Below are 22,431 nucleotides of genomic sequence, written 5' to 3' on the forward strand. Positions count from 1 at the left end.
CTGCACTTTGATAAACTTTCGGAATGACTGGCGCCAGCTTGCTAGCTTAAATGCTAACATGGAAACAAGAGACCATAACATATTTACCCATTAAGAAACAACATACCCCAATCTAAAATGACATAAATTACATTGCTGTCTGAGCCAAGAAGCTATTCAATTGTGCACAAAAAAGCTTAAAGTGGTACGACTGGCATATGCTCCCTGTGTCATTGGCATTGGTTATGATTGAACCCTATTAACACAGCCTGGCAACAAGTGGCAGCAGCTTTTGCCTATCTAAAAACTAAATAAAAATCTGTTTTAAAGGAGATTGTTAGGGCCTTAGTTCTAAAGCTAGCATCAGTTTTAACAAAATGTAACTGTAAAACAAACTGTAATTGCTGATACTCTAAATTTTGTTTGCAGATGTAAGCGATTTTGACTTTTTAACCAGCTGTGTTTAATATTGCTGGCAATTAAAAAATGTAATATTCCTATATACATGCTGTTGTAAAATACACTTGTGTCAATGAACATACACTATATTGCCCAAAGTATTTGGCCACCTGCCTTTACTCACATATAAACCTGAAGTGCCATCCCATGCAATTGTCCAAAATGTTTTGGCATCCTGGAGCATTCAAAGTTCCTTTCACTGGAACTAAGGGGCAAAGCCCAACTCCTAAAAAACCAACCCCACGCCATAGTTCTCCTGGCAATCTCCAAACTCAGACTGGTCCATCATATTGCCAGATGGAAAGGCGAGATTCATCACTCCAGAGAAGGTGTCTCCTATGCTCTAGAGTCCAGTGGCAACGTGCTTTACACCACCGCAACCCATGCTTTGCATTGGACTTGGTGGTGTATGGCTTAGATGCAGCCGCCCAGCCATGGAAACCCATTCCATGAAGCTCTCTGCGTACTGTACGGGAGCTAATTGGAAGGTCACATGAAGGTTGGTGCTGTGTAGCAACTGACTGTGTAGAAAGTCTTTGCACTATGCGCTTCAGCATCCACCGACCCCTCTCTGCCGGTTTACGTGGTCTACCACTTGGTGGCTGACTTGCTGTTGTTCCCAAACTAAGTTGACTTTGGAATATTTAAGAGCTATGATATTTCACGCCTGGATTTGTTACACAGGTGGCATCCTATGACAGTTCCACGCTGGAAATCACTGAGAGCGGCCCATTCTTTCAGAAATATTTGTCGAAACAGTCTCCATGCTTGAGTGCTAGATTTTATACACTGGGCCAAGTGATTAGGACACCTGATTCTCATCATTTGGGTGGGTGGCTAAATACTTTTGGCAATATAGTGTACGTCTGCTATGCACTAAACTTGACGGTCATGATTTGGATAGGGGGATATGGATGTTTAGTGCAACGATATCTGACTTCAATGCAAGTCTCCTACCACACGTCCAAGAGTTTGTCAACATTAAACGCATTCAAGAACAATGTGACACAAGCACAATCTTTCCATCACCTTAGCTAAAACTGTTACCCAACCCTGCATATACACTTTGATGAGCATGTCTTCATTGATGACTTACTAACACTGACTATAATTCCTTAAGGTGACATCTTGTCACCTTCTGCAAGGTTACACAAGTTTATTGGAGAGAAGTGCACTTTGGGTTCCATTTATACTAGCACCAACAAAGATGTGTCAAGATATATATATATATATATATATATATATATATATATATATATATATATATATATATATATATATATATATATATATATATATATATATATATATATATATAGCATTGTCCTTCTCCTGTAATGTAGAGTTGTCAGAGCAGCACCATTATCCTATTGAGTCCATGACCGGTGCACAATACAGCATACTGTATAATTAAGGCAACTCAATAAAAGGACCCTGACCACCTTTGGCAATAAACTGCAAGAGCAGCCAACAGTAATAACCCATTGTTGGGTCAGTAAGGCAAAGGACAGGGATCAGTGACTATAGTGATATCAAAAAATGCTGCAAAAATCAGTATGTACTGGATGTGCATGATTTACATGCATACACCTCCATGTTTTATATCTGCTTAACATCAGGGGAAATAAGAACCACATGTTCCAAACAGGCCCTGCGATGAGGTGGCGACTTGTCCAGGGTGTACCCCGCCTTCCGCCCGATTGTAGCTGAGATAGGCGCCAGCGCCCCCCGCGACCCCGAAAGGGAATAAGCGGTAGAAAATGAATGAATGAATGAATGAATGTTCCAAACATGTAATAAAATCCCACATCCCAACCAATGGCATGTCTCCATAGTCACATGTTACAGTTGTGTGTCTTGTCTCAGCTAAGAGACGCTGCTACTGAACACATTCATCATGCAGCAGAATTCTACCATAAGAAGCTATCACTATGTAGCTATCACTATGTATATGTATTGTTGCATGTGAACAACTGTATTGTTGAAAAAAGAGGTAAACTATTGGTATTGTTCATGATCAATAGCACTTTTTCTATTGGTATTTGTATTGCTCCAATTTTGGTGTAAAAATGGTCATTGTCATTTCTATATTATTATTTATTTCACTAACTGCTTATTTGCTATCACGTTTATGATCACATTCGTACATATCGTTTGTGCTGGCGTGGTTCTATTGTTGTTGTTGTTCTTGTTGTTATTGTTGTGTTTGCTGTTGTTGTTTTTGTCTCTCTGTCTAATCCCTCTCTTATCCCCACAATTTCCCCCCATCTTCCTTTTTTTCTCTTTCTATTCCCTCCTGCTCCGGCCCGGCTGCCCCAAATGATAATATAAATACATTTAATAAAGTCAAATTCAAATAAGGCAACAAGAGAAGTATCCTACACTTCTCTTTTGTAAAGTAAATCTGAACAGCCGATATGGGCATCTACATCAACTATATGATATGCCTGAGAAGCTGGACAGGACAAAAAAAAAAAAAGATTGTCAATGAAGGCATCACAACTATGAATGAACACATGCGGAGTTATGTACTTAACAAAAAAAGGTGAAATAACTGAAAACATGTTTTATATTTTAGTTTCTTCAAAGTAGTCACCCTTAACTCTGATTACTGCTTTGCACACTCTTGGCATTCTCTCGATGAGCTTCAAGAGGTAATCACCTGAAATGGTTTTCACTTCACAGGTGTTTCTAATTAGGGTTGATTAGTGGGATTTCTTGCTTTATCAATGAGGTTGGGACCATCTGTTTTGTTGTGAATGAGAAAGTGTGTCCAAACTTTTGGCCTGTCCTGTGTATATGTGCCAAAACCCCAAATATATGTTACAGTAGTTGTTAGTTGTGTTTCCTTGGACAAAATATAAAATATGGGTTTAAGTTGGCTGTCAAAGATGACCAACTTCTTAGTTTATCTGCACATCATTTTACTCTCAAGATGAGAGTCATGATTTATACTCTTGAATTAACTTTCACGAGCTCCGAACCGAGAAAGCAGCTCATAGCTGTTGTCAATACAGCAGCATAAGGAAATTGCCTCTTTGGGATAAATGTTTTTGCTAAATGTCAGTCCTTAACGTTAGCGCTTATAATAACAATATCGCTAATGCTTGGTTAATATTCAGGTCAAAAAATGTAATTGAATTATTAAAAGGGGTTTTATTTACAAGTCAGAATGCAATAAAATAAAGCATATGTGCTTTTGTCTCCCATAAGGATTGTGAAATATAAGCCAATTTTTTTTTAAAATGCAGTTGCCCTTCAGACAATCATTATGACAGACATGACGACGGATGTACGTTTTTTATGCATTCTAACTTCGCTTACAGCGAAGTCAATGGGAGGTTCTCTATTTCGCTCATAAAACCCAACAAATAACAATCCAAAAATCACCTACAATACTCGATGTACAATTCGCGACTTGAATATTAACCAAGTATTAGTGATAATCATATTATAAGCGCTAACGCAGAAAAACTATTTATAGCGCCGCCATAATTGCTTACGTGTGTCCCTAATTTTGGTCTGCTGTTTGCTCGCTTCTCTGCTGGTGGAAGTTTATGGTTAATAATAATTCTTACCTCTAACCTGGATAGTAGAAGGATGAAGACACATTCCGACAAGTTGGTACGCTTTGAAAGCTGATTTATACCAGGGAATTGCAAGAACGACACGAAAAGGAACTTGGTTCCACCCTAATTTTTTTTGCGAGAATTATGAGTCTTTCTTCATATAAACAGGACTAGATAGATAGATAGACAGATAGATAGATAGATAGATAGATAGACAGATAGATAGATAGATAGATAGATAGATAGATAGATAGATAGATAGATAGATAGATAGATAGATAGATAGATAGATAGATAGATAGATAGATAGATAGATAGATAGATAGATAGATAGATAGATAGATAGATAGATAGATAGATAGATAGATAGATAGATAGATAAATAGATAGATAGATAGATAGATAGATAGATAGATAGATAGATAGATAGATAGATAGATAGATAGATAGATAGATAGATAGATAGATAGGTATAGTACTTTATTCATTCCTTCAGGAGAGTTCTTTCAGGAAAATAAAAATTACAGCAGCACCTGTGTACAGAGTTGAGATCAGTAAAGTAAATAATGGGGGTTTAAATGGAAACAAAATAGAGAAATATTACAATAAGAATAAAAATAAAAAGCAACCATTGGAATAAAAATATAACAAGAAATAAGAATATAACAAGATAAACTAGGCAGTAGTGACCATGTTATGAAAAAGTATTGCACTGTTGTTGTTTTGCCTCCCCTAGTACCCCCCGGCCCCCTCCCCAGAGAGGAGTTGTACAGTCTAATGGTGTGTGGGACAAAGGAATTTTTGAGTCTATTAGTCCTATAAGAGGATTCTATCAGTTGGCATCCTAATGACAGCAGACCTTGTACAGTAAGTGATGTTTTATTACGTTTGTTGGCTCTCATAAAGTCTGCAGTGAATAATAATCAGTGATGTTGAAAAAAAGCAAACGTGATGCGTTTTTTTAAATTATTGCACCAGTTATGCTTAAAATGATCAAAATAGGTCAATATTAAATGTTATAATTAATGTGCATGTTACTACATTACATATATACTTACATCATGTGAATAAAACCTTAATGGAGGTGTTTGGATGTTTTTAAGGGCTTTGTAGGAAGTATAGCGTGACTCACTTAATTAGGCTCCATTGTAAGCAGAATTTTGATCGCATGTATTTAATATTTAGAATGCATAAATACAAAAACCTATGTATTCTGTTCTTACATAAGGACTGTGAATGCCATCCATCTATCAATCCATTTTCTACCATTTGTCCCTCTCGGGGTTGCTACAGCCTATACCAGCTGCATTCGGGAGGAAGGCGCTGTACACCCTGGACAAGTCGCTACCCCTTCATAGGTATTGTGAATGATAGGCAAAATTTAAAAAAAAAAAAAAGGTAAATTCCCCTCTAACATTGCCGTTTCCGCACGACTGCATGAACTGAAATTGCCTTGTTTTTATGGAACTTTGCAAAAACATCAATACAGCATTGTTGTGTAAAAGTGCCTGAACAGTGCTGAAAAAGGCTGAAGCACTTGCAGGGACTCTTAAGAATTTCTAGCCCGCGGCAGACAGTAAAATTGTCTCATGAAATTTGGAGGGAAGCCATGCTCATGCCAACACTCTGTCTGTGGACCTAACACATTCACAGACACAGACTCACTGGCATGTTAGGGCTGATAGGATGCCACACTCGACGCAACTGTATAAACATTGTCCATTCTCATAGCCCCTACGAGAACAACAATGCTAAGCATTGGAAGTGAACAAAACAAAACAAAGCTTAGCCAGAGAAGCCCAACAAAGCGAGTAGAAAGGGGAGAATAGGGATTGTAGGAGGGAGGGGAAAAGGGGGGAAAAGAAGAACAATTGGGTAAGCAGAAGAGATCCCTCCCTCAAGACTTTGCCACTGTGTCCTCGATTATGCTGCACGACCTTTGATTGTGCACTTTTTATTGAGCTGAGGAAGCATTAGGCAATTGAGCCCAATGGCTATGGCTGCAAACTGATCCAGTGATATGCAAGTGGCAACTTTGAAAATGATCCATATTGGTGAAGGGGGTGGGGTGACTGTTATTTGCACCTCTGTACCGTTGTTGGAGATCTTTGTACTAAAGACTGCTCCTGCAGAAGATGCCTTAATTCTGCTGGGGAACTTCAAAATTGAAGTGAAACCATAAGGGAGACCTATGATGAATTGTGTCCTTTCTGACTCAGTAATGTTGTATCAATGTTGGATACTAGTGTTAAAGGCCTACTGAAACCCACTACTACCGACCACGCAGTCTGAAAGTTTATACATCAATGAGGAAATATTAATAAAATAAATGATAAATGGGTTGTACTTGTATAGCGCTTTTCTACCTTCAAGGTACTCAAAGCGCTTTGACACTACTTCCACATTTACCCATTCACACACACATTCACACACTGATGGAGGGAGCTGCCATGCAAGGCGCCAACCAGCACCCATCAGGAGCAAGGGTGAAGTGTCTTGCTCAGGACACAACGGACGTGACGAGGTTGGTACTAGGTGGGAATTGAACCAGGGACGCTCGGGTTGCGCACGGCCACTCTCCCCACTGCGCCACGCCGTCCCAAAAACGTTGCAACACATGCCATTACAGCCTTTTTAGTTTACTAAATTGCAATCTTAAATTTCCCACGAGTTTCCTGTTGAAAACGTCGCGGAATGATAACGCGTACGCGTGACGTCACGGACTGTAAGGAAATATTAGCGCTGCACCAAACACGGCTAAAAGTCGTCTCTGTTAATGGCGTAATTACACTGTATTTTGGACATCTGTGTTGCTGAATCTTTTGCAAATTGTTCATTTAATAATGTAGACTATAAAGAACAATGCTGTTGGTGGAAAGCGGTGGATTGCAGCTGTCTTTAGCACCGAGACACAGCCGGTGTTTCTTTGTTTGTTGTGAAGCGGAGCGGTCAAGCAAACATGTTTTCTCTACGTCAACCAGCATGTTTTTGGATGGGGAAATTGTGATATATACCTTACCGGAGACATCAATGGATTATTCGTCGTCCTGCAGCAGCTGTCATTTCAAAAAAGGCAGCTGTGAGCTTGGCTCCTCGGCTTTTCTCTGAGACACTGCGTGTTCACCGCAGCCATCCAACCTCGAGGTATGCCTTTACGATCCCTAAAATCTCACTAAAACACTATTAACACAATAAGCAGATAAGGGATCTTCCAGAATTACCCTAGTAAATCTGTCTAAAAACATCTGAATCGCTCACAATGCAATCGCCTTTTTTTTTTTTTTTACTTTATTTATTTATTTATTTTTTTCTTGTCCTTCGCTATCAATATCCTCAGCCACGAATCTTTCATCCTCGCTCAAATTAATGGGGAAATTGTCGTTTTCTCGGTTCGAATAACTCTTCTTGTTGGAGGCTCCCCTTATAAACAATGTGAGGATGTGAGGAGCCCTCACACGGGTGACGTCATCGTCTGCGACTTCCGGTACAGGCAATGCTTTTTTATTAGCGACCAAAAGTTGCGAACTTTATCGTCGATGTTCTCTACTAAATCCTTTCAGCAAAAATATGGCCATATCTCGAAATGATTAAGTATGAAACATAGAATTGACCTGCTATCCCCGTTTAAATAAGAAAATCTAATTTCAGTAGGCCTTTAAACAATGCCAAAGCGTCAAATTATAAGGTTCTTACTTTTAGACGTGAGCTCTTTTTGGATGCCACTGTTCATAGGGTTATTGTCTGGCTGCGTCGTGACGCCACCGTGAGGTGGAAGCACTTGTTTAAACATTAAGTCAAGCTTTCAGCCAGAGGATGTTTGAGAAAACATAAAATATGGTAGGATAAAGTACGATAGCTATCTAATCATGGCATTTTCCATTAAACATGCAGTAACATAAATGATCTAAAAGCAGATTTTTTTTTTTAATGCACTCTCTGAATCGATCAGTGAGTGTACACGTGCACCTGATGTTGTCACCGGGTGAATCCCTACATTGTTTTGTGACGACCTCAAAATACAAATTTAAACATTGAACATATTTAAAAAATACATTCTGATTCTTTTGGAGTGGGTGGGGCGTGGTTTCATTTGAAATCTCACCTTCACGAACATCTTGCAGACAAACTCATAAAACGGGTTATACAAGTGACTGAGGAGCAAAATGTACGCAGAATGTACACCAAAGTATCCGATACGTATTTTATGGACAACTACAAAGTGTTTTTTAAATGTAAATTAAAATCATCTTAGGGAAGGAATTCATATGGCCCTGTTCCTGGGTGGATCTGGCATGCGAAGAAGGTGGGGGGTTAATCATTTTGCAATGTGGCCCACTAAAAATAATGGAAAGCGTCAATTTAAATAGCAGAAGCTGTGATCAAAGTTGGAATTGCTACAAAACACATTTTAACATATTCAACACTCTACTGCCATCTGGCGGCTAAAGTAGATAGTGCAACCCCCCAAATTTCCACGTTTCATGTGTAAGGTAAACCGCGAAAAATGGGGCCATATGAATCCTTTTCTGACTGTAAGTCCCATATAAGACGTGGGATTAGTATGAATGCCCTTCCCCACTTCCCTTTGAACCCGAGCTGCCTTTTGTTATTTGTTTTACTTAATTTGAGTTCTGTGCTCGTCACAGATTGGCCATAAAACACACCTCTTGGCATACTCTTAGCTCCAAACAAGGGCTGGCTGATTTTCTCATCATGATTGATGATTGTGGTAAATTTCAGTTTGAGTATGACGATCAGCTGTGAGCGAAACGGGGGCAATGACCTAGACACAAGCCTATCAGAGTCAACCTTTTCCCGCTCCACATCCGATTGAGAGGTGGTAAACAGAATGACCGAACTTGACGCTAAATATGGAGACTTGGAGTTATCCTCCAAAGATTACTTAACATCAAACGATGTGGAGCAAATTAAACAGATGTAAAAGTTAGGTACAACAGGAAAAACAACAAATGTGTTTAATCATTTGAAAAAGTACCACCCAAGAGAATATACAGAAACCGAGAAAATGAGAGCGGACTCTGCACAGCTGACCTCGTAGTACACGTCAAATTAACAGTTGCTAATTAGTCCCTGGACCGATATTTTACTGTGAAAGCATCCACTCTGTATTGTTGTTAAATATGATGCACATTTGCAAGTAGAGATGAGGTTACCAGTCAGTGTATGATGTGAAAATGGTAATGTACATCTTTATTATCCTCGACAAGGAAATGTGTTTATTTTGGCTCCCTGCACACACACAGAGAACTATAAAACAAAGTTGACTGTCTTTAAGTAGTTTAATTAAATTTACTTCATTTGTTTTAGTTTTTAGAAAAATATTAAAACATGTTATGTTTATCCTTTTTTATTTTTATTTATTTGCTCAGTGTGTTTAACAGTTGGTACTAATCTCTCGCTTCTTTGTTTTTAGGACAGATTATTTAAAACAAGTTGGTTAAAAAAAAACTGTGAAGCCAAACAAGATTGGATGATATGAAAAAGATTGTCTTGCTAATTTGTTTGCCCTACACTTTAGCAGAAAATTTAAAAAAGAGGACCTGTGCAAATTAATCAAAAAAAAGTGCAAAGAAGGATAAACTGTCCAGATAAAGTTGAGGCCTGTACTGTATTTTTTGCCTAAAGGGATCCATAATTAGACCAAGCAGATAGTGAAGGACTAAAACAAATACTAACGTTACGCTTTTTCTTCTCCTCAACCTCCTTTGCTCTACCGGTGAGTCAATAAATACTTCAAAGCAGGGATTCTGTCCGGAAAAAAAAAAACAGCAATGTTAAAAAGATTCTTACAATAAATAGAAAATACTCGGTCACGAAGACAAACAATCAGAGCCAATAACTGGCCAATAACCGGATTAGGTCATTTAAAACTCTGAAATCAAATCCTCACCGTGCAACTCCTACTAGTAATCTAAAAAAACACGATGGGTACTTAAGTCCATCCGATTCATCAAGAGATGATATCTAAGCTTAGAAAAAATGAGGACAGTTATAGTGTGGTTTTATTGAGAATCATGACGGATGGTCCAAATGTCTCATGTGTATTTAGATGCTTGCAAAGGAAGGCACATTTAAATAAGAGATGTTAAGTAATATTAATATCACCATTATAGTATCCATCCATCCATCCATAATATTGATATCACCATTATAGTATCGATCCATCCATTTTCCTTCACTTATCTGAGGTCGGGTCGCGGGAACAGCAGCCTAGGCAGAGAAACCCAGACTTCTCTCCCCCCAGCCACTTAGTCCAGCTCCTCCCGGGGGATCCCGAGGCGTTCCCAGGCCAACCGGGAGACATAGTGTTCCCAACATGTCCTTCCCCGTGGTCTCCTACCGGTCGGACGTGCCCTACTAAACACCTGCCTAGGGAGGCATCCTCACCAGATGCCCAAACCACCTCATCCGGTTCCTCTCGATGTGGAGGAGCAGCGGCTTTACTTTGAGCTCCTCCCGGATGGCATAGCTTCTCACCCTATCTCTAAGGGAGAGACCCGCCACCCGGCAGAGGAAACTCATTTCGGCCGCTTGTACCCGTGATCTTATCCTTTCGGTCATGACCCAAAGCTCATGACCATAGGTGAGGATGGCTCAGCTCCTTCTTCACCACAACGGATCGATACAGCGTCCGCATTACTGAAGACGCCGCACCGCTCTGCCTGACGATCTCACAATCCACTCTTCCCTCACTCGTGGACAAGACTCTGAGGTACTTGAACTCCTCCACATGGGGGCAAGATCTCTTCCCCAACACGGAGATGGCATTCCACCCTAGAGATTCATGCACTTAGGCGTGAGCTTTCACACAGTTTTGGATGACTCTGCCCATGGGAATTTTGCAGTATTTTTTTAACAGTGGGGAATCAGTAACATCACTGACAGAGATGTACATTGGGCATGGGATGGGTATTTCTAGTATGCACCCTGCGGAGCTCCTCTCCCTGTTTCACAGACGGTAATGGCTGCTGCCTTGAGCTTGTGTTGTGTTCGTCTTCACGACATTTTACATAGGACTTTTTTGTCAAGACGGCACGGCGTGGATTCCTACACTCCTTCTGGCAGCATGCCAGTATACACCCCCGCACGCGCCGTGCGCACCACGCCCACACTTTGCCGCAGCTGTAGGCTGCCTGTCATAAGAGCACCTGGCAGCAATCAGAGGGACAGCATAACATCCAGTCACTCCTTGGATCCTACACCGGAACGTCATTAACTCTTGTAGTAAGCATATACGTCTCTGGCTTCCCTCTCGTTGTCCTCGCCTCCTTTTGTCTTGTGCCCTTTTGCCTCGTCTACTTGTCTCTTGTCTTCCTTGCAGTTGCCTCCCTTGATCCTCGATCACTCGCCTGGACTCGGACCTTGTTGCTTGCCACCTGCCCTCGACCTCCTGCCTGTCCCCGGATCTCCCTTGTGCCTACTCCTCCTTGACCAGACGAAGGTTTCATTCATCACGCACATACAACATCATCCTGTATTATTCACATGGTTAACTTTACACTTAACCCTGCAATCAACACTTAGAGTTGTATACACATCCCACACAATCATCATGGGTTACAATAAACCTGGTAACCTTAAGTCTTTTCTGGTGTCGTCTCCTTCCAGTCCTCACGTACACAACACAAGATGGACCAATACAAAGTTGGACGCCTACATTACGACTTGGTTCGAGGAAACAAGAGAAGGTAGTATTTAGGGACCGAATGTCCCTTTGCAGAGAACCCTATTGAATTTGTAATGTTTTATTATTATTATTATTATTATACCGCTGACTCTTTGAGCTTTGATTTGACCCCCTTAACATGCTTTAAAACACACCAAATTATACACACACATCAGGACTGGCAAAAATTGCTATCTAATAAAAAAAACCAAAGCCCAAAACTCAAAATTGCGCTCTAGCGCCTCTTAGGAAAAAACACAAACAAAACAGCTTGTAACTTCCCTTAGGAATGTTGTAGAGACATGAAACTAAAACCTCTATGTAGGTCTGACTTAGACCTACATTTCATAAATTGACAACTTTCACCAAAAATCAACAGGAATTTGTCAAAAACCCCTTCAAAACAATAGTTTCTCAAATAATTTCATTTTTGCCTCTTTGAGCTGTAATTTGCCCCTCTTAAAATGCTTCAAAACTCACCAAACTGGACACACACATCAGGACTGGCAAAAATTGCGATCTAATAAAAAAAACAAACCCCAAAAATCCAAAATTGTACTCTAGTGCCCCCTAGGAATAAAACACAGACAAAACTGCTCCTAGGAAGAAAACACAGACAAAACTGCTTGTAACTTCCGGTAGGAATGTTGTAGGGACATGAAACAAAAACCTCTATGTACACTGTAAGAAATGACTGTGAAATTTACATAAAAACTATGTAAAATCACTACAGAAAAGTATTGTAAACGCAAACATATATATTTTTTGTTTAAATTACAGTGAACTTTTATAAACTATTAAACAGAATTGCTTTGTTATATTTGCGACAACATGTGATTAGAATCAAATTTAGTTGTGAAAACTACAAATATTGGTAACAAAAACTGAGAAATATTGTAATACTCATAACAAAACAATTTTGTTAATTTGACATGAAAATATTGTGAAAACTATAGTTTGTTTTGAAAAATACCAAAAAAAAAATGTGTAAGTCACTTTACAGGTGTATGCTGTACTTTTAACATGATTGATCAAACAATGCAAATTGAGGTAATGAACATTTTTTCACACCAAAAAAAAAAATCTTTGTGAACAGCTATTGATGAATATGATTGATGAAATAATATTAATAATTTAAGCATTGTGTCATTACCACAGGCTAAACAACCTCCTCTAACCGCAGACTTGTAGTTGTCGGCTACTTCTTTCTCGTTGTACTGTCCGCCTAATTTTTAATTTCAAAAAGTGCTCTCGAAAAGTGCGCAGCTGAAGCTCGTCTCTGATTGAATAGTGACGTGAGGGCGGAAGGAGCGGGAGAAGCTCCTCGTTAACGGCTGCAGCTGACGTCACTAACGAGCGAGCCAGAGCTGTAACTTGGCCTGTTTGAGACAAAAATGTCCAGATTTTAAGAGCCTAATCTTCTGGAGGTAAAACTGCTCCCAATTGTTTTATGCCATATACTGTTGAACATTCCAGACAGGGTTGTTGTTGGGCACCTGGCACTTAAACAAATGTCCAGATTTAAAGAGGCTAATCTTCTGGAGTATTTCAACCTGTATTCAGTCAAAAGATCCATTACATGTTCCTTCTTTGCATGTTGTGTTAAAAAAAGAAGAGGAAAAAACATCCAATTGTTTCGAACTATTAATGATGGCTGTTAAAAATGTTTTCCAAAAGTGATATTTTCCTCTCGTCTTTTCTCAAGATGTATTTTTGTTTTGGTGTACAGGTAGTAGAAATCATTTTGCAGGTTTATATGTGAAATTTTAGATAATAACAGGATTATTAAAACATAAAAATACAGCATATTATGAATAGATTTTATGTATAATATACAGAACAGCTCCATTTAAAATGCAAAGTTTTACTGTTGTTCTACCAGTTTAACTTTGTTTTTTGTTTGATATTTCCCTGTTAATTTTATCATTTATTGATGCACAATAAGCAACTATAACATGTAAAAAAAATACAGGAATTGTTTATATACAACACCGTTATACAAAATGTACATGTTTTTTTTGTATACTTAACAGTTTTTTTTATGTGATTCAGACGTAATTTAATTCACTGTAAATCAATTTACATATTTTGACCGTAAAGTTATCTGCTGTGCTGCTGTCATTTTTACAGGAATTCTCTAGTAACCCAAGCTGCCAGTGTTTTCCTGTAAAAACAACATTTTTATTTTTTTTACAGTGTAGGTCTTACTCAGACCTACATTTTATTTATTTACATCCTTCAGCAAAAATCAACAGAAAATTGGCAATAACCCCTTCAAAACAAAAGTTTTGTAAAAAAACTGTCACCTTTTTTCAAACATTATCTCCTCTGAGCGCGTTTGTTTGTAGGCTTCAAATTCGCACAGGAGAGAGAGTGAACCCTTCTGATTAAAAGTTGCCAAAAGAGTTTTACTAACTTCTACGGTTTTGATTTTAAGAGCCTTCAAAGAACAGATGTGCTGATGCTGCTGCGCTGCTGCCGTCTCAAGATGGCCGCTTAAAAGAAGAAGCACCAGCGTGACCAAACAATGCAGAGAAGGTAGGTACTGTGTGGGTTAAGATATGTAGACTGGGTGAAAGAAGGAGGCACCAGTTTGAGACCAGGATACATAGAAAGTAGGTAAAGTGAAGGTAAAGATATGTTGTCTGGGTGATGGCAGGAAGCACCACCGTGTATGGGTGACAGAAAGAAGCACCAGTGTGACCCCAGGATGCAGGGAAGGTAGGTATTATGCAGGTAAAGATATGTTGAATGGGTAAAGGCAGGAAACACCAGCAAAAGTTGGTCCCGTTCATAGCTGCTTGCAGCTTTATTTTCATTTTAATGTTGGTAAACACACTGCATGAATGCGACATACAGTGGAATACAGTAAATGCTGGTAAAACAGTTTTTTTTATGCAGCTCTGTTTTGATTGGAGAGTGTGCAGGTGCACCTGTTGTTGTCACCCAATGAATTTATATAATGTTTATTTTTGTCAGTGTCTGTAAAATAGCAGTGACGTTGGTCTTTAAGATATATATTTAAAAAATGTGCATTTTCAAACGATAAATTGATACTTTTGATGAGGGTTGGGTGTGGTTTCATTTGTAATCTGGGAACGCCTCCACAAACGAACATCTTTCAGATATTTGCAAAAAGTAAGCTTAAAAATGTGACGGTATAGCAAAATTAATACCAAAGCGCAGCCAATACATATTATCTAGACCACAAGGAAGTGTTTTAAATGTAGATTAATATCATAGGTCTTCTTTCTATGAAACAATTCTGAAGTATTTAGGTTGTAATGCTGGAAAGATAATCACCTCATATAAGATTGAGTACAAATGGCATAAGAGCTGTCACAGCTTTTGCCACCAGTTGCACGTATCGTCACACAAATCGCTGGAGATGTCTGGAGACACATGTAAAAGTCTCAAGAACCCATTTTTAAAACCAAACAAGAAGGTTATGTTAGTTTTCGTCGGCCATTTTGGGGCCAAAAACAGGGGTGGCACTTTAACCAACTCCTCCTCAGGACTCTGACCAAATGAATTGCGGTTAAAATGACAGATACTGGACATATGGATGAAATAATTTGGCCAACGGCGGAGCCATGTGGGCGTGGCATGGTGCCAAATTTGATCTGATGGTTCGCCACAAAACTTTCAACATTTGTAACTCGGATCCACAAATTCAAACATCAAATGATGTTAATGACACCTTGAAGTTTCAGATGGGTCAGTACCTATTCGTACCTCGGCAGAAAAAAAATGCTCCTCGGCATCAACCATCAAACTGTCATTACTTGACCTTAAATGATCAGCTCTCCTTCCAAAATGATATGAGGCTTTTGTCAGAGTTTGTAGTTGACGAACCCCAAGATGCAGAGATGGGGGCAGGCATTGAACAAGAAAACATGATTTAATAAAAATACTAAGACAAAAACAAACAAAGGGTTTAAACAAAAAGCGCGCATGTGGGCGGATAACAAACTAAGGGTCTTTAGCATAGAAGTTAGCAAGAAACAAAAAGGGGCCTAGCGTTGAAGCTAGCGGGTAGCAAACAGGAAAACAGAAGTCGTTACTTGTGGAGTGAAACCAAAACAGAAACAGGGAACAAAAGACAGTAAGATACAAACAAACGAATATAGCTTACCGCTACGCTGCAATAAAACGACACAAAAGGATAGCAATGGCAAGAGCGACATGTGGCAACAACAATAATCCAGCCCTAACTGGAGGAACAAAGGAGGTAAAATAGGAGCTGGCTGATTGACGTCAGGTGTGGTCAGGTGCCAATCAGCCACAGCTGAGGGGAAACAAAGCACTCAACGAGACAAACAGGAAGCTGAACCAAAATAAGAGTGCTGACAGGAACTAAAGACAGGAAATACTAAGAACGCACAGAGGAAAAACTAAAACACAAACAAACTGTCAGTGGCAAGCCTGACAGCTTTAAGGTTGGTAATTGATCATGACTTGAGATCTATATTGACACCAACATAACTGCCTTCTGGTGGAACATTGCAACAGTCACTACTTCATTCTACGTTTGTACATGCTCCAATCTTCCTGAATGTTTTATGGTGGGTCGGGGCATTGGGAATGATGTTATTGCATGTGTCATGCGTTCCCGCCGACTGCCATGAACCTTTAGTTGCATGGGGGTGTTTGCACCCACTCAACGCTGCATGCAGCTTTAATTATTAGTATGTTTGTTTTTAAGTCAGCATAAGGACTATACAAAGGTTCCAAGAATATGTTCTCTTCTGTACTGGGTATTTGGTGGCAAAAAGTTGTTTAAGAGTAACACTGCTTGAATATTATTTGTATTATACTTGTAGATCAGCAAAACTATAGTTTTAAGAGAATCCAAGTGTGTTAGGTGCAATGTCCGAGACAAAGATGGAGAATACAGAAATTAATTGTGTATCCTAATCTGTGTTTGTGTGAGTGTGATGAGTCAGTCTCTAACTTAAAGACCCGCTATAAACACAACATCAACACAGCACAAGGCCCTGAATGCCGACAAAAACATTCCCACACTGATGTGACTCTGGATGAGGACATGAGTGCACATTGAAGTTCCTGTGGCAGCTTAGTTGAGCGTTTTAGTGTTATTTTTACAGAGCTGGTGTGAGGTCAAAAAAGAAACTAGATAACTGCTTTATCTGATTTTTGTTTGCCTATTATGACTGGCACAATAAAAAATAAGAGTCAATAACATATTAATTCTAGGCATTGTAAAATGCTTGTTTAAAGGGTATGGTACTTATGAAGCTTGTAATCTACATTTATAACACTCCTGTGTTATAAATGTACAACAAAATGTTCTTTGTTGTACATTTTGGGTCAATTTTGCTCCACGGCCCGGGCGCACATCAGAGTGCATTCATGTGTGCAGCGATGGGCGCACCTCCAGGAGCACATCAGGCGCATGCCACTCTGGCTCCAGCAAGCGGCTGCATTCAATCATCAGCAATCAATGCACCTGTCCTTGATGAGAGGATCTGCCTTCCTAAGCCAGAGCAACCTGCTATCCTGTGCCAGAACGTAGCTACCTGTTCCTGTACAGTAAGTCAAGATTGTACAAGCTATATGCATACTCTCTCTCTCTGTGTTTCTCCCCCTCTGTGTTGATTGGTCCCTTGTCCCCCTTGTCGTCTTCCAGCGGGCTACCTCCGCTCCCGCGTAGTGGACTGTTTTTTTTCCGTCTCCCTTTGTTCCCCTCTGGTTCTTTGGCTGCACATTTGGATCTCAACCTCCCGCCTGGACAGACTTTGATGCCTCTCTATTGCATAATGACGGACATCCGAGCAAGCTTTGCACCTCTTTGCACTTCCGCCTCGCGCTCAACACTTCTGGTAACACTCAACATTTCATTTCCACACAGTCGCACACCATACTCCTATTTGGGTTAGTTCACACTTAATTTTGATGTATATAAATAAATATAGTGTTAAACGATGTCCCTGCTGTCTGTGCCGTCTTCTTCCCCTGTGCAAACCGTAACACCACAGCCATTTTTACAACCCTTTCTTTGAGTTTGTACAATTGAGTCTTAATTGTAGAGGCATTCCCAGATTGCAAATGAAACCACGCCCCACTTGTTACAAAAGTATCATCATGTATCTTTTGAAAATATACACTGTTCAAATAATATTGAAGTTGTCACCGCTATTTTGACACTACAAAGAGTCTTTATAGGGGTGTCGAACTCAAATACAGAGTGGGCCAAAATTTTAAACGGAACAAAGCCGCGGGCCAAGGTTGAACAAATTAACCTTTTCATAGGGACCCAAACAAGTTTTGCATTAAATATTGAACAAGCAAGGATTATATAACTTTAGTGACATGCAAAATCCAGTTTCAAATAATAATAATAATAATTTAAAAAATTATCAATGGCATATGAAATACAATTTTAATAAAAATGTTATGCCTTTGTTTGTATTTGCAATCTTCTGAGGTAAATATCCAATTTTTTCCACAGGCTAATAATACATTTGAAAATAAAATAACAATAATGAATGAACCAAACATTCAAACTTTTAAGTAGCAAGAGAAAATGCATGAATAAAACGTTAATTATTGGTCAGTTTGCTGGAAGTTTCCCAGAAGAGTTAGTGCTGCAAGGGGGTCTGGGTATTTGTTCTGTTGTGTTACGGTGCGGATGTTGACCTGAAATGTGTTTGTCCTTCTTGTTTGGTGTGGGTTCACAGTTTGGCGCATATTTGTAAAAGTGCTAAAGTTGTTTATACGGCCACCCTCAGTGTGACCTGTATGACTGTTGACCAAGTATGCTTTGCATTCACTTGTGTGTGTGTGTGTGTGTGTGTGTGTGTGTGTGTGTGTGTGTGTGTGTTTGTGTGTGTGTGTGTGTGTGTGTGTGTGTGTGTAAAAGCCACAAATATGTGACACGCCGTTAGTATGGAGGAAAAGCGGACGTGACGACAGGTTGTAGAGAACGCTAAAGGCAGTGCTTTAAATGCACGCCCCCAATATAGTTATCCAGGTGGAAATCGGTAGAAATTCGGGGGAATGGTTGCCCCGGGAGATTTTCGGTAGGGGCACTGAACTTCGGGAGTCTACCGGGAAAATTAGGAGGGTTGGCAAGTATGAGTATTAGCGGTTAATGCAGTGTTACAGCGGCACCGACGCTGTATAACACGGGCGGGCCAGCTCTAATGCTAAACTGATATTGCCTCAAGGGCCAAATTAAATTACACAGCGGGCCAGCTTTGGCCCGCGGGCCAGAGTTTGACACCCATGCTTTATAGTGTCAAAAGACTACACATTAGGTACACTTGCAGATGTGCTGATCGATTAAGGATCCGCATAAAAAAGCTGCTTTTAACAGCATTTATGTCACTGCATGCCACACGTCGGTGTTATTAAACCCATGCCAGGATTAGCTGAAAATAATAATTTATCCTACCTATTGGTATTTTCTCATAGCCTGAAGCAGAGGGGGGTGGGGGATGTCCTCCCCTTCTGGCTGAGAGCTTGACTTAATGTCTAAATAAGTGCCAGACTGCAAATCCTGCCAACAGAGGCATCTAAAACTACGTGCAAGCTCACATCAAAATGCATGAACTTTATGATTTGGCATTGTGTAACTCCAATATCCAACATTGTATCTGTAAAAGTCAGAAAATACCAAATTCATCATAGGTCCCCTTTAAGTTATGTGGATGATAACACATGCCATCACCTTGATTGAAAGTTGTATCAAAGGCATGGAGTATATCACATATATAAACAAGGGCCCCAAGCACACTCACTCCGAGGAAAACATCCTTATCAAAAGCAAAGCACTTTTCAATCGTATCTGTCTGCTCATTTGAAGTGGCTTCACATTTGTTTCGGAGATGAAGCAGTGTTGTAAGTGCAGTCATGACAACCACTGATAAGATTAGCAGCTCTACTTCACTTATCACCAATTCAAATGGACACACTTGTCTTAGATTTCAGGGTGTACTTTACTTGCCAATAATACAATGAGTGATGTTGCACACGTTTAACTGTTCTTAAGTAATGGATATAAAGAGTCTACATATGTGAGCACGTGTGCTCACACTTACAAGAACGCATACAAGTGTGTCACCCTGCCAAGCTTGAAAAAAATATTTTTTATATTTTTAACAAGATTTAAAATATTTTTGGGGAAGTTTTGGGAGTCAGACTACTGATATTTCATATAACAACTTGGCGTTGTATACTATATCTGTCAGTTAATGTATTCATTTATTTTACAATTGTCTTCTGCCACTTTGCTATTGCTACAACTTCTCGACTTGCTAATCTGTGCTTAGTGTTCCAATCAACCCATCACCAGGTGTATGTCTTTGAAAGTGGGAGGAAGCCAGAGTATCAATCAATCAATCAATCACTGTTTATTTATATAACCCTAAATCACAAGTCTCAAAGGGCTGCACAAGCCACAACGACATCCTCGGTTCAGAGCCCACATATGCTCACACGGGGAGAACATGCAAATTCCACCAAGAAAGCGCTAACCACTGCGCCAACGTGCTGCCTCATTTTAATACCTCTGACTTGGTTTCCCCCTTTTCTATATTTCTATTTTACTTTATTTATTTAAATTGAATGTTGTGGAATGGGGGAGTTGAGGAAAGTTCTACTATAAAAAATGGGGAAAAAATCTGGGCAAAAATCTCTTTTGTTAATCATTGCACTGTGTTGTACTGCACTGTTGATTTTTCTGAAGCAGCATACAAACAACCACATAGTTTATGTATCCCAGTAGGATACATTTGTTAAGCTCAAAGTCAAGAGGGGCTTTTCTCTTAAACTCATTGAACCCATGCATGAGATGTACTGGCAACCAATAAGTTTGGACAACACAGGTTAAGGGAGAAGAAAAACGACATTAGGAGTATATAAATCATTGCTGGCATAAAAGGAGACCTTCAGCATGGTCACACAACTAAACACACATTGCAAGTTTATAATAAAAGCTCCAGGACTCCCTCTAAAGTTGTGTAAGTGTAATTTAAGGCGTACTCACACTTGATTTTTCATTCCACGTTAAACTGACCTTGCTATATTGCACTCAAACTACTATTTGTGCTTCTCTCATTGCTTTATTAAATTTATCTGACTTTTGTTTTATTTTTGGTGCCGTCTGATTTTGTTCTGATTATTTATTTTGTGCATGGAAGAGGCTGTCATTAAATACTTGAAGAATGAAATGCACATGGATGTACTCGCAGGTGAGCGAGCGTGCTGCAGTGTCTTAGTATTTTATTTCTATTGTGAAATATGTTCGTTATCATTTTGAACTTGCAAGTTATAGCTTCTTTCAAACTCTATCCATCCATCCATTTTCTACTGATTGTCCCAAAAGGGACAATCAGTAGCCTTAACAGTACAATGCTTCAAACCCTGCTTTGAAAAGCTGTGCACTTATTTTTAAAAACAACATTTTTAAATGACCACAAATGTTTTCATTCATTTTTGTATAGTAGGTTTAAATGTTTTATATATTGCGCTCCTGAGTTAATGTTGCTGATCACTTTGAATGTATTTTTAATTATCGAGTGCATTTACTTTTATTTTTGAGTATCAAATGGTCAAAATGTGTAAAGTTGAAATGACGCACTTGGGAGTCCCAAGTGAGTATCCAATGACAAATTGCGAAAACAGGAAATGGCACCGAAACCATACGAGCCACAGAAAGCCACATAAAACTTACCGGTACAATAATCACGAAGACTAAGTGTTTGTCTCACACCTAGTAATCCGCTGTGGACAGACTAAGCCTAGCAATGCAGGTTTAGCGAGCGGTGCGTGCTCCCGCAAAGGAAATACATTTTTGGCTGGCAATCACATTTTAGCACAACACTGGCGGCGAAATGGTTTGCTCGCCACTTTCACACGAATAAAAGGACTACGGCGGTACATCTGGCTTATATGGCAGGGGTAGGGAACCTACGGCTCTAGAGCCAGATGTGGCTCTTTTGATGACTGCACCTGGCCCTCAGATAAATCTTTGCTGATATTGCTTAACACAGATAAGTAATGAATAATTCCGCTGGTAATAACAGTGTTTAAAATAACGTTCAAAATATAAAACATTCTCATGCATTTTAATCCATCCATCCGGTTTCTACTCCACCTGTTCAAGAAGTCACATTAATGGTAAGATGTATTTTATTTATTGTTGAAAAGGTTCGGAATAACATTGTTATTAAAAAAAAGGAGACTCTAAAAATGTTGTTCTTACTTAAAAATGCACACATTTAAAATAGGATATGGCTCTCACGGAAATACTTTTTAAAATATTTGTCTGGTATGGCTCTCTCAGCCAAAAAAGGCTCCGGACCCCTGTTATATGGCGTTGAATGGGTGCTACAAACTGTGAGTTCAAAAATTGTATTTCTTTATTTTTTCATGTTGCATTGTTTTACACAAGGGGTCACCAACCTTTTTGTATACATATATATATATATATATATATATATATATATATATATATATATATATATATATATATATATATATATATATATATATATATAAATGGGTATTTCTGTCTGTCATTCCGTCGTACATTTTTGTCCTTTTAAAATAATAAATGATAAAAAAACACAGAATAAATGATGAAAAAAACACTTAATTGAACGGTTTAAAAGAGAAAAAAACAGGAAAAAATGAAAATGAAATTTTGAAAAATAGTTTATCTTGAATTTCGACTCATTAAAATTCAAAATTCAACCGAAAAGAAGAAGAGAA

This window comes from Nerophis ophidion, linkage group LG08 (genome assembly GCF_033978795.1).
Source record: "Nerophis ophidion isolate RoL-2023_Sa linkage group LG08, RoL_Noph_v1.0, whole genome shotgun sequence".
In the NCBI taxonomy this organism is placed as follows: domain Eukaryota; kingdom Metazoa; phylum Chordata; class Actinopteri; order Syngnathiformes; family Syngnathidae; genus Nerophis; species Nerophis ophidion.